The 14,734-nt window shown below is 42.8% G+C and overlaps 1 protein-coding gene across 1 annotated transcript in view; it reads left to right on the plus strand.

The window, feature by feature from the left end:
- The window catches only part of CERS3 (ceramide synthase 3), a 408,572-nt gene that overhangs the window by 152,731 nt on the left and 241,107 nt on the right, over positions 1-14,734 (plus strand). Inside the window, exon 3 of the mRNA XM_073568813.1 lies at positions 6,712-6,853. The gene's annotated coding sequence lies outside the window, so the exon portion shown is untranslated. The remainder of the gene's footprint in view (positions 1-6,711; positions 6,854-14,734) is intronic.

The raw sequence follows: 14,734 nt of genomic DNA on the forward strand, positions 1-14,734 counted from the left end.
AAAAACAGAAATTTGGCAAAAATGTTGAAAATTTCGCAATTTTCCAACTTTGAATTTTTATGCCCTTAAATCACAGAGATATGGCACACAAAAAACTTAATAAGTAACATTTCCCACATGTTTACTTTACATCAGCACGATTTTGGAACCAAATTTTTTTTTGTTAGGAAGTTACAAGGGTTAAAAGTTGACCAGCGATTTCTCCTTTTTACAACACCATTTTATTTTTAAGGACCGCATCACATTTGAAGTCAATTTGAGGGGTCTATATGATGGGAAATACCCAAAAGTGACACCATTCTAAAAACTGCACCCCTCAAGGTGCTCAAAACCACATTCAAGAAGTTCATTAACCCTTCAGGTGCTTCACAGGAATTTTTTGAATGTTTAAATAAAATGAACATTTAAATTTTTTTCACAAAAAAAAATTACTTCAGGTCCAATTTTTTTTATTTTTACCAAGGGTAACAGGAGAAATTGGACTGCAAAAGTTATTGTGCAATTTGTCCTGAGTATGCTGATACCTGATATGTGGGGGGGAACCATTGTTTCGGCGCATGGCAGAGCTTGGAAGGGAACGAGCGCCGTTTGACTTTTTCAACGCAAAATTGGCTGGAATTCAGAACGGATGCCATGTCACGTTTGGAGAACCCCTGATGTACCTAAACAGTGGAAACCCCCCACAAATGACCCCATTTTGGAAACTAGACCCCCCCAAGGAACTTATCTAGATGTGTGGTGAGAACTTTGAACCCCCAGGGGCTTCACAGAAGTTTATAACGTACAGCCGTACAATTAAAAAAATCATATTTTTCCACAAAAATGATCTTTTCACCCCCAATTTTTATTTTCCTAAGGGAAACAGGACCCCAAAAGTTATTGTGCAATTTGTCCTGAGTACGCTGATACCCCATATGTGGGGGTAAACCACTATTTGGGCACATGGCAGAGCTTGGAAGGGAAGCAGCGCCATTTGACTTTTTTGGATGGAATTGAGATCAAACGCCATGTTGCATTTGGAGAGCCCCTGATGTGCCCAAACAGTGGAAACCCCCAATTCTAAATCCAACCCTAACCCTAACACACCCCTAACCCTAATCTCAGCCCTAGACCTAACCCTAACCCTAGACCTAACCCTAATGGGAAAATGGAAATAAATACTTTTTTTTAATTTTATTATTTTTCTCTAACTAAGGGGGTGATAACGGTGGGTTTGATTGACTAATTATGGCTTTTTTTATGCTTGGCAGCTGTCGCACGCTAAAAGACTCTTTTTATTGTAAAAATAGTTTTTGCATCACCACATTTTGAGAGCTATAATTTTTCCGTATTTTGAAACACAGAGTCAGGTGAGGTCTTATTTTTTGCGGGACGAGTTGACGTTTTTATTGGTACCATTTTCGGGCACGTGACTTTTTTTATCGCTTTTTATTCCGATTTTTGGGACGCAGAATGAACAAAAAACAGCAATTCATGAATTTCTTTTGGGGGGTGAGTTTACACCGTTCCGCGTGCGGTAAAATTGATAAGGTGGTTTTATTCTTCGGGTCAGTACAGTTACAGCGATACCTCATTTATGTCTTTTTTTATGTTTTGTCGCTTTTATGCAATAAAAACAATTTTACATAAAAAATAATTATATTTGTATCGCTTTATTCTGTGAGCTATAACTTTTTTTTTTCGCTGATGACGCTGTATGGCGCTGTTTTTTGCGGGACAAGATGACATTTTCAGCGGTACCATGTTTATTCATATCTGTCTTTTTGATCGCGGGTTATTGCACTTTTTGTTCGGGGGTATGATGATAAAGCATTGTTTTTTTGCTTTGTTTTTTTTTTTTAAGAGGTTCGCTAAAGGGGTTAACTAGTAGGATAAATTTATAGGGCGGGTCGTTACGGACACGGCGATACTAAATATGTGTACTTATTTTTTTTTTTTTATTTAGAAAAAACAGAATTCATTAGGGAATTTTTTTTTTTTATTTATTTTGTGATTTTTTTTAAATTATTTTTACACTTTTTTTTTACTTTATTATATTGTCCCGGGGGGGACATCACTATCTTTTGTCAGATCACCGATCTGACACTTAGAACAGCGCTGTGTCAGATCGGCGATCTGACAGGTGCTCTGCAGGATTCCTCCTGCCTGCTCTCAGCAGGCAGTGAGGAAGATGCCTCCCTGCAGGACCCCGAAGGCCCCTGCGGCCATATTGTATACGGGGGCCTGCAGGGAGGAGGTTGCAGGGAAGCACGGAGGGAGCCCCCTCCCTGAGCGCTTCTCTCCTATGCCCCTGGTACACTGCAATCATGTTTGATCGCAGTGTGCCAGGGGTTAATGTGCCGGGGCGGTCCGTGACTGCCCCTGACACATAGTGCCGGGTGTCAGCTGTGATAATCAGCTGACACCCAGCCGCGATCAGCGGTGCTCCCCCTGAGAGCGCCGCTGATCGCCTGTGACGTAATATTCCATCCTTGGGACTTAGGTCCCAGGTCACATGGACGGAATATTACGTCCAATGTAGGAAAGGGGATAAAAAACTTACCCAGCTTGGAATTGGTTCAGTATGACAAGGTGGCCATTGGGCCAAAAAATATTGTGCACCCTGTACTAGATGGTCAACAAATCCAACCAAAATCAGAAGATTCATCCAACATTTACCTTATTAATATGAACAAACATTCTCTCTTGTCCAGCCAAACCTAACTTCTCTGAGCCTTTAACATAGTGATTATAAGAATAGTAAACATTTCTTGTGAACCTTTCAAGTGAACACTATTTATTAAAGGAGGTAAAACATGTAATGATATCTTTTAACAAACAGTTGAGTGTCATTATGTTTGTGATGGGATCTGTAAAGTACAGAACTTATGATGCAACGCTAAATGGAGCTTTCTTAAAAAAAACAAAAAAAAAAACAGAGTTTGTTTTCTTAGTCAATTGACGATTTGTTTTTAATTTTATACCTATAATTGTGCCTCACGAGGGCAGAAAGAAGCATAATTGTCCAACAGCAATCTGTATTTCTAAAAACCAATGTCAGTATGCTCCACATGGCCCCTATATTAAAATCTTACTTATATTATACTGTATACAGGTGCTTCTCACTGTCATGATCCCAGTGCAGGTTTTGACCTGCACATCAGGGGTTAATGTCTTGAGCTCAATGCAGGCTTTGACCTGCACACCTGGGGTTAATTATTGTGGCCTCTCTTTGGTTCAGACAGAGCTTTTTATAGCCCTGAGAAACTAAAATCCCTGTCAGTTATACTTTTGCCTTTGGCCGAGTGTGGTGACCCCTGTGCCTGTTCGTTGTCTTCTAGCTTGCTTATATGGTTCTGATCCGGTTCTGTCCCCTGTTGTGAGTTTGCCTGTTGATTCTGTACTGTATATCTGCTTCTCTGGTTTCTGACTTCTTGGCTACATCTTGACTATCCGTTCTGTCTTGCCCTTTGGTAATTGTCGTGCTATCTCGTGCTTTGACCCCAGCCTGATCTGGTTTATGTCCCTGTTTATGCCAATTAGTAACTTTGTTCCGTAGTTACCATTCTAGGAGTTTTCCTGCAGCTCCTAGCTTTCTGGAGTTTAGGCCATGCCCCCAGCAGTCACGTGCTTCAGGTCCTGTGGGTCTGAAGCACGCATCTTCTCTGCTGCTGCCCGCTCCACAGGTAACTCTGAGCACAGTTTGTCTTACTCAGGACACGCGCACTGGCTCAGTGAGCAAGTGCAGTGCGGTGTTCCTGACACTCACAAAATTAGAATATCATCAAACAGTTAATTTATTTCATTTCTTCAATACAAAAAGTGAAACTCATATTATATAGAGTCATTACAAACAGAGTGATCGATTTCATGTGTTTATTTCTGTTACGGTTGATGATTACATATACGTGTATATACAGTCATATGTTAAAGTTTGGGCACCCCTATTAATGTTAACCTTTTTTCTTTATAACAATTTAGGTTTTTGCAACAGCTATTCCAGTTTCATATATCTAATAACTGATGGACTCAGTTATATGTCTGGATTCAAATGAGGTTTATTGTACTAAAAGAAAATGTGCAATCTGCATTTAAACAAAATTTGACCGGTGCAAAAGTATGGGCATCCTTACCATTTTCTTGATTTGAACACTCCTAACTGACTTCCTCAAGCACTAAATTGGTTTTGTAACCTCATTGAGCTATGAACTTCATAGCCAGGTGTATCAAATCATGAGAAAAGGTATATAAGGTGGCCACTTGCAAGTAGTTCTCCTATTTGATTCTCCTATGAAGAGTGGCATCATGGGCTCCTCAAAACAACTCTCAAATGATCTGAAAACAAAGATTATTCAACATAGCTTTTCAGGGGAAGGATACAAAAAGTTGTCTCAGAGATTTAACCTGTCAGTTTCCACTGTGAGGAACATAGTAAGGAAATGGAAGAACACAGGTACAGTTCTTGTTAAGCCCAGAAGTGGCAGGCCAAGAAAAATATCAGAAAGGCAGAGAAGAAGAATGGTGAGAACAGTCAAGGACAATCCACAGACCACCTCCAAAGACCTGCAGCATCATCTTGCTGCAGATGGTGTCACTGTGCATCGGTCAACAATACAGCGCACTTTGCACAAGGAGAAGCTGTATGGGAGAGTGATGCGAAAGAAGCCGTTTCTGCAAGCACGCCACAAACAGAGTCACCTGAGGTCTGCAAAAGCACATTTGGACAAGCCAGTTACATTTTGGAAGAAAGTCCTGTGGACTGATGAAACAAAGATTGAGTTGTTTGGTCATACAAAAAGGCGTTATGCCCTGGAGGCTAAAAAACACAGCATTCCAAGAAAAACACTTGCTACCCACAGTAAGATTTGGTGGAGGTTCCATCATGCTTTGGGGCTGTGTGGCCAATGCCGGCACCGGGAATCTTGTTAAAGTTGAGGGTCGCATGGATTCAACTCAGTATCAACAGATTCTTGACAATAATGTGCAAGAATCAGGGTCGAAGTTGAAGTTACGCCGGGGATGGATATTTCAGCAAGACAATGATCCAAAACACCGCTCCAAATCTACTCAGGCATTCATGCAGAGGAACAATTACAATGTTCTGGAATGGCCATCCCAGTCCCCAGACCTGAATATCATTGAACATCTGTGGGATGATTTGAAGCGGGCTGTCCATGCTCGGCGACCATCAAACTTAACTGAACTGGAATTGTTTTGTAAACAGGAATGGTCACAAATACCTTCATCCAGGATCTCATTAATAGCTACAGGAAGCGACTAGAGGCTGTTATTTTTGCAAAAGGAGGATCTACGAAATATTAATGTCACTTTTATGTTGAGGTGCCCATACTTTTGCACCGGTCAAATTTTGTTTAAATGCAGATTGCACATTTTCTGTTAGTACAATAAACCTCATTTGAATCCAGAAATATAACTGAGTCCATCAGTTATTAGATATATGAAACTGAAATAGCTGTTGCAAAAACCATAATTGTTATAAAGAAAAAAGGTTAACATTAATAGGGGTGCCCAAACTTTAACATATGACTGTATATATTTACACTCAGTGTATATATATATATATATATATATATATATATATATATATACACACAGTATATTCTACATATATACATACATACCCATATATATATATATATACCCATAATAATAATAATAATAAATTTTATTTCTATAGCGCCGACATATTCCGCAGAACTTTACATTTCAGAGGGGATTTGTACAGAAAATAGACATTACAGCATAACAATAATCACATAGATCATAACAGATACCAAGAGGAATGAGGGCCCTGCTCGCAAGCTTACAATCTATGAGGAGAAGAAGAAAAAAAAAAGGGAGACCCATAACTAAACTTATTTATAACGATGATGATCAAGCTTGTTCCAGTTTGTTGTTCAGACCATTCGGAAATAAACTTTGCAATTTAAATATCCAAAACGGTTCTTTAGCATTCAGGGTCTTTTTCTATTTAGTGATTCTATATTGATTTGTTCTAGTGGTGTAACTTTGACAAATTAAAGTCTAGATAGACTTTGTTTTAAAAAAAACAAAAAAAAACCATTTTTTACATTATGTCTGTGAGCAATCATGCATGATCCCAGGGTCTGGGACCCACATATTGAAGACCACAGACACAGGGTACAACATAAATCACAAGATTGGAATTACATGTTAAGTTTTGTGAGATTCTATGTTTTTCTCCCGTACTGTTAGAATTAATTTCTTTAGCTCCATGATTTATAATAATGAAGTAGCAGCATTTTTTAAAAAGAAGGCATTTATAAACTGATCAACATTGATATTTTGAGGCCTCTTTTTCTTTAATTTACTTGGAGCTATCATGTTTTTTACCGTTGTACCCCTTCTAAAGGTGACTTGTTCTTGTGGTAAAATTGTTTTTAATATAAAGTCTTCTCTCAATAAGTACCAATATTTGTTTAAGGTGTCACGGATATACTGGTTACCCCGGTTGTATGTCATAATAAAATTGTCTCCATATGTTTTTATCCGCCTTACTTTCTTCTCCCTTCTTATTTTGTTTGAGACAATCCGATTGCGTGAAATTAAATTTTTTTTAAAGGCTATTCCCACAATTCCCATGGGATTATGGGATTCCTTTTTTCTTGAAACTTTTTTCAATAAATTTTTGATTACTGTATTTGAAGGATTATAAAATGCACTTTTTTTCCCCCCAAATTCCACCTGCAGCTCCGGACACCCGCAGCACCAGACACCTGCAGCGGTGCACTGCACATCGGACACCCCCTCATCCCAGCCTGCGGCATCACCCCACTTCTGCCTCCTTCAGCAGCGACTCTGGGGCCCTGCTTCACCGCAGCCACCCCCTCCGGTAAGCAATAAGACACATGGATTATAAGAAGCACCACCATTTTTTTTTCCTATTTTTCGCCTCAAAATTTGGGGTGCGTCTTATAATCTGAAAAATGTGGTAATTAATGTAGTCAGACGTTAAGGTACAATTTCTCTTAATTTGGTGAAATTGACTTATTATTTTTTTCATTTTGGAAAATTAGCACTATTGAAGTCTAACTATCCATTTCCGACAACTGTTTTGAAGTGTGTTTTGCTCATGATAGTCCTATCTGTATAAAATATATCTAGGTTTGAAATGATAATTTTGTCACTCACAATATGAGCCATGAATGTAAGGCCCCATTCAATGTCATTGAGTCCTCTCATAAATTTTATAGCCTCCTGTTCCATACCACTCCATATGACGATCAGATCATCAATATATCTGTGATAGTATTTAATTATTTAATTAATTAGTTATAGAAAATCACTGTGGAAGCATGATACTGTGTGAGGGGTGGAGCTATCATACTGCAATGGGAGGGCTATGTGGGACATCATTCTGTAAAGAGGCCTGGGAGGCCATCATGTTGTGTGGGAGGGCTTAGGGGGCCATGTGTGGTGCGGCTATGGGGGCATCACACTGTGTGGGTCACTGGTGGCCTCATTATGTGCATGGAGAAACTTGAAGCATTATTTTGTGGGGAGGGGCTCACTATGGGACCTCATAATGTTTGTGAAGGAACTGTAAGTAAATCATACAATCTGGAGGCACTGTTGGGGAATAGTACTGTGTTGGGGCACTGTGGGGACATTATACTGTGGGGGTATGATATGCTAGAGGTACTGTGATGTAATCTTACTGTGCATGTGGGGTTACTTTGAAAAAAAATCACTGCAAGAGTATCAAACTGTGTGGCATTTTGGGGGGATTCACACTCTATGGGAGCCATGAAAGGGGTATCATAGCAGTTGAGAACACTATGGTGCTTCAATAGGGCCAAATTTACTCTTTAACTACCACAATACATGTCCTCCACCTTGTCTTTCAAAATTAGGAGGAGTGCCATTTTGTACCTGTGCCTATGTGCCATGACCCCACCTACTCTATTGAATACATTTTTTTAAAGGATGGGCCAATTAGAACTTTTGCTATGGCACTTCAGGTTTTCTCTAAAAGACCCTGCTTGTACTGTATAGTAACAATAGTCTTGCAAATACTGTACTTTGTAAAAAAAAAAAACATTGCCATTGTGGTAACAACCTTTTAAATGTTCACTGTCATAAGTTAATATAAGAAACTTTCCATTACTGTAAAATATCTTTTTCATTTTTTTACCGGTATTGCCGTCTGCCAGGTTCTTTAGCATTGCAAAACTATTGCACTGTAAGGCGAATTATTTCAGTTTTTCTTTTTTAATAAATTTGCAAAAATTTCTACATTTCTCTTTTTTACAGTCAAGATGAGGTGCAGAGTGTACATTAATGAGAAACAAAATTAACTTTTTTGAATTTACCAAATGGCTGCAATGAAACAGAGTGAAAAATTTAGAGGAGTCTAAATACTTTCGGTACCCACCGTATATATCTACTATATAATCGTCTAATTCTGGCTGCCTGTAACGGAAATCCCACGTCGCTGATTGGTCGCGGCAGGCTGGGCACGACCAATCAGCGACAGGCGCAGTCCGGCCGCCATTAACTAATGAGCGGCCACAGCTCTCTTATGTGTCATTGACAGGACCGGGCGGCACGCTGCGAAGCAGCTGCCTGGTCGATTCTGTACAGAGACTCTGCACGCTGCACAGCAGCAGCCAATAGGAGAGTCTCACTGCAGCGCTGCTAACCTGATAGTGTGACAGGCTGGCAGCAGTGCGGGTAGCACCACCCAGGGCCGGCGTTAGAGGCAGGCAGCTGCCTAGGGCCCCCCGCTCCCCCAGGGGCTCCAAACTAGCAGCACATCATGCAGCCGCTATGGGGCCCCTGTGAGTCAGGGGGTCCCGCCTGCCCCCAGAGCCGACTCCCCCGCCACCGCATTGAATTGTAGAGTTCACAGCAATGATGGAGGAGAGAGCATCAGCTGACGCTCCCTCTCCCATCATTCCCCGCTCTGCCTCTGACACAGCAGGTGCACGATGATGTCATCACGCACTCACTGTGTACCAGGCAGAGCAGGAGACAGGAGCAGCGCGGGCTCGAGGAGAAGGTGAGCAGTGTGTGTGTTTTTTTTATTCAACAGTAACTGTGGGGGCCATTCTGGAGGGGGGGAAGGCTATGCTGTATACCATGGTGCTGTGCTGTATACCATGGTGCTGTGCTCGGGGGCTGTGCTGTATACCGTGGTGCTGTGCTGGGGGGTTGTGCTGTATACCATGGTGCTGTGCTGGGGAGAGTGGGGCTGTGCTGTATACCATGGAGCTGTGCTGGGGGGGCTGTGCTGTATACCATGGTGCTGTGCTGGGGGGGCTGTGCAGTATACCATGGAGCTGTGCTGTATACCATGTGGGGCTATGCTGCATACCATGTGGTGCTGTGATGGGGAGGGGGTGGCTGTGCTGTATACCATGGTGCTGTACTGTATACCATGGTGCTGTGCTATATACCATGTGGGCTGTGCTATATACCATGTGGGGCTGTTATATACTATGTGGGCTGTGCTATATACTATGTAGCTGTGCTATATACTATGTGACTGCGTTATATACAATGGGGGGTACATTATATTCTATGGGGGAGGCTGTGTTATCTAATATGGAGGGGTTACATTATATTCTATGGGGAGGTGGGCTATATTATATTCTATTTGGGGCTACAATATAATCTATGGGGGGGCTGTATTATATTTATTCTATGGGGTGATTGCATCATACTCTCTGAGGGGGCTACATTATACTATATGAGGAGGCTACATTGTATTCTATGGGGGGCTAGATTATATTGTATGGGGTCTTCATTATACTTTATGAGGGGGCTACATTATATTCTATTAGAGATGCATTATACTATATGAGGAGGGCTACATTGTATTCTATGTATTCTATTCATTATACTATATAAGGGGTTGCATTATATTCTATGGGGGGCTGCATTATACTCTATGAGGGGACTGCCATATATTCTATGGAGGGGCTGCATTATATTCTGTGGGGTGGCTGTATTATGCTCTAAGGCAGTGGTTCCAAAACTCCAGTCCTCGCGGATCCCAACAGGTCATGTTTGCAGGATTTCCATAGTGTTACACATGTGAGAGAATTCCTGATGCCTTGATGATACTTCCATCACCTGTGAAATACTAAGGAAATCCTGAAAACATGACCTGTTGGGGTCCGCAAGGACTGGAGTTTGGGAACCACTGCTCCAAGAGGTGACTGCATTATACTATAAGAGGGAGGCTGCATTATATTCTATGGGGGGTTACATTATATTGTGTGGGGTGGCTGCATTATGCTCTACGGGTTGGCCGCATTATAGTATATGTGGGCTGCATTATACTGTGGGGAATACTATTATTGTGAAGACTATGGGAAAGACTATGGGGAATATATTATACTATGTGAAGAACTATGGGGTGTATTATACTATGGGAAATGAATTGTACTACATGGATGACTGGTGGTGTATTATACTATATGGAGCACTAAGAGGAGTGTATTATACTATATGGAGGACTGAGTGTATTATAATATATGGAGAGCTATAAGGAGTGTATTATACTATATGGAGGGCTATGGGGAGTGTAGTATACTATATGGAGGACTATAGGGAATGTTTTATACTATATGGAGGACTATGGGTCACATTATATTATATAGAGGACTATGGGGTGTAAACTGTAGATGTGCTGCTGATAACATGATACTGTATGGGGACAAATTGATCCATTAGTGATCATTCTGTCCCCATTATTCTTTCTCAGACGGTGGAAAGAGGCCGGGAAACAAGTGTTGAACGACATAAATATTGTCGATCACACTCATTTAGCGTCCTGATCTCAGTGCATGTAAATATAATTGAAATGCTTCTGTGTGATGTGCAATATGGGATCATTTGGGGCCCCATGTTAAACTTTGCCTAGGGCCCCACTTTGCCTAAAACCGGCCGTGGCTCCATCTCAGGCGGCAGATGTGTCCTGATTGGTCCATGCTGGCCCTGTGTCCTAGTGAGCAGCTGCAGATTAGGTTGTGCCAGGACTCAGGAGGACCCAGGAGCCCAAGACAGTGTCTGGCCTGGACGGTCACTATTACGGACAGAGATGGACATTTTCAGAAATGTAAGGGCCAGGGGCTGATGACTGATGTGGAACAAAATGTTTGTATTTTTAAAATAAATTAAAAGGCTTGGATTGGAAGATGTTACTGTGGAAGTGCTGAGTGGGGTGTGTGTGAGGGGAAGAGAGGGACCTGAATTAGGGTATAGGGGTGGTGCTGTAGGGGCCTTCGTATTCCAAATTCCATCCTTATCTTAGATTATATGGAATCATCTTATTTAAGGCCGGGGTCACACTAGTGTATGGTATCCGATGCGATACCTCTCGGCTCCTGCTCTGCTGCGAGCGGGAACCGAGTGTCATGCGCCTGTGCTCCGAGCTTCTCGTGCTCCTTGGCGTATATTGCACAGCACTCGGATGATATCCGAGTGATGTGCATTGTCTCACTCACACCCATAGACATATATGGGTGCGAATGAGCCGAGACTCGGCTGAGTGTCTGTGACAATTTCAGCATGCTGCGATTTCACTCGCACGAAGAATACGGCCGAGAAAAAAAAAAAACGCTGATGGGAGCTGCCCCACAGATGAATACGGACGAGTGCTATGTGATGTTTCATCACATAGCACTCGTCCGTATTCATCGCTAGTGTGACTCCGGCCTAATAGTTGTTGTCTGGGGAGGGTGGAGGTAGCTGGCTTATTATATTTACAGCTTAGGTCTTATAATAAGCCCCAGCCTGTTAGGGCTCATGTTCACATGCGAGAAACTCGCACGATTCTCGCATGTGAGCATGAGCCCTGGGACCGGAGCGTGTGGCTGCATAGAAATACATGCAGCTGCACACTCCGGTCTGAGTGTCGGCGGCAGTGTTGGGTATTGAGGTGAGAGACTCGCACGAGAATCGTGCGAGTTTCTCGCATGTGTGACCCTGGCCATAGGGACACATACCGCAGCAGCGGCTCAGTAATGGGCTATGAGCAGGAAGAGGAGGTTGTGCAAGTTGGGAATAGATGGGGACGGTGCTCAAAATATGAGAAGTCAAATGTGTCTTTTTTGTAATCTCTGCAGCCGTGTTGTGGCAATCTGCGCCTGGTTTAAAGACTGGAAAAGTAAACGACTCCATTAGAAAGAGCATCACCTATAAGTCTCTATAACTGCACTGTAATTGCCGATATGTTCTTAAGGCCGGGGTCACACAGGAAACTCGCACAATTCTCATGCGAGTCTCTTGCATCAACACCTGGCACTGCCACGGCACTCGGACCGGAGCGTGCAGCTGCATTGAAATACATGTAGCCGCACGCTCCAATCCGAGTGCCCGGGGCAGTGTTGGGTGTTGACGCGAGAGACTCGGACGAGAATCATGCCCACAAGTGTTTAAGCCACCATAATTATGTAAGCAAGTGTTACTCAGGATAGAGGGCCCACTCAGAGGTGTTTCGCCTCCTCTAGGCTGAACCCTTAGCTACGCCTCTGCTTTGCGCGCAAGACCGCTGATGACGTCGCGCTTTCGCAAGAGTAACGTTATCTCCGGTCCTTCGCACTAAGCATTACTGGGACCGGAAGATGCCGGGAGCGGAGATCAGGGGCCGTCGGAAGGTTTGTATAACCCCCACTGGCCATTTTCTAGAATACCCGATGCGTTAGAATCGGGCCACCATCTAGTATACATATATATATATATATATATTAAGGTAGCGCTGTTATTCAAGTAGGGGATACTCGATTAGCAGCCACAAAACCAGATCCGGCACGGGTTTTCCATAAACAATCATAGTCCATGCGGTTTATTATGCAGCACAAACCCACAGCAGCAACATAAACTTCATAACATCAGCATAGCGTCCATGACAGAGTTCAGCTCTGTAATCCCCGTGGTCACACAGGTTAGGCATACACAGGCTCTTCAGCCTCAGTTATCTCACTCACGTCAGGCTTTCCTCATAGTTCCTTCATCATGCTGCAGACGTCCATTCCCTCCAGGGAATCATCAGGCACGTGCCATTCAACACAGCATTCCTTGCTGTCAGGAAGACAGCCCCCATCTCTCCCAGATGGGCCTTCCAAAACGGACCAACCAGGTCCCAGCATTCACCCCCATGTGACCTACCCTGGCCACCTTATATGGTCCGTAGCCACACCCACCGTGTCACATGGCTATGACCTCATCACAGGTCCTTGAACACATTTTACAATAGCGTTCTTAACCACACACCTGGGTGGATTTGTAGGTAACTGATCCCTGACACATTGAAACAGCACCTCAGCAGTATCTGTTATGATTGAGTCACCGTAGGAGGCAAAAACAGAAATGCTAGCTAAGTCCAGAAAACCAGAGAAGTTGGCAGCTATCGGATTGCAGACCCCTGAACCTATCAACACAACTAGCAGTAGCCGTGGGGGGTTCCTACGATGCCCTAGACCCCTCGATCACAGCCGGAGAATTAAATAGGCCTAAAGAAAGAAAGGGGAAATCTAAACTGCCCCAGAGCAGACCCCAAAGCAATAGAAAAAAACCACAATGCACACTAAGTAGGATGGAAGTTGAAACTTACAGGAATCAAAATACGTGTAATAAATATGGCAACACGCAAAAAAATTAGATAAAATACCCTTTATTAAAAAATGGGTGTACACATTAAACATAAAATGGCATCACCAAAATTTATACATAGCATAATAGCATAATAGGCTATAGGAAGAGGTTAAATAAATAACCCTGTAATACAATCACAATAATAAAAATAAAGAAATATATATAAAGTGAAGTCCCCAAAGAAATAATGTGTGATAATATATATCGTGCTATAAAAAACACTGTGAACGTGCCTAAATCAAAAAAACATTAGGTTCCAGTGTGTAATAAAGAAAGAGCAAAAAATCGCTGAATACAATGGGGAATCAAAAAATATTAAAGGGTTAATACCTCATGAGCCAAGAATGAATGCCAAGGAACGCGCCCCGATGCACGTTTCGGAGAAGAAAACTCCTTCGTCAGGGCGTAGGTGTATTACTGGCCAGCACATCCATATATAATGGATTCAATCAGGCCGGACACATGACGGCGCATGCGCCGCCGCCGCGACCCGGAAGTCACATGGCACGCAGCGTCACATGATCAAACACCGCCGGGTGAATCCGGCGTGTCAGAGCATGGGAAGACGCCGTTACCATGCGAACCACCGGCGCCGATAATACCATAACCACATAAGTGTGAAGATAAAGAAATTTATTTAAAATTATGTGGTTATGGTATTGTACACTGATATATATACCTTCACTTTGTATTATTTTTCATTATGTGTATTATCTTATGGATGGCATATATATTATTGTATATATGTTTTCTGCATCTGCGTCTTTTAAGCTTTACATACACCACTCCATTATGATGGGTTCCGCAGCAATTACTGCATCTGTGTGTTTCTCTGGCGGGCACTGGTGCGCATGCGCCGCCTCGGCGCCGGTGGTTCGCATGGTAACGGCGTCTTCCCATGCTCTGACACGCCGGATTCACCCGGCGGTGTTTGATCATGTGACGCTGCGTGCCATGTGACTTCCGGGTCGCGGCGGCGCATGCGCCGTCATGTGTCCGGCCTGATTGAATCCATTATATATGGATGTGCTGGCCAGTAATACACCTACCCCCTGACGAAGGAGTTTTCTTCTCTGAAACGCGCGTCGGGGCGCGTTCCTTGGCATTCATT

The sequence above is a fragment of the Dendrobates tinctorius genome, unplaced genomic scaffold (assembly GCF_039654945.1).
Source record: "Dendrobates tinctorius isolate UK_male_01 unplaced genomic scaffold, ASM3965494v1 ptg000022l, whole genome shotgun sequence".
Taxonomy (NCBI): domain Eukaryota; kingdom Metazoa; phylum Chordata; class Amphibia; order Anura; family Dendrobatidae; genus Dendrobates; species Dendrobates tinctorius.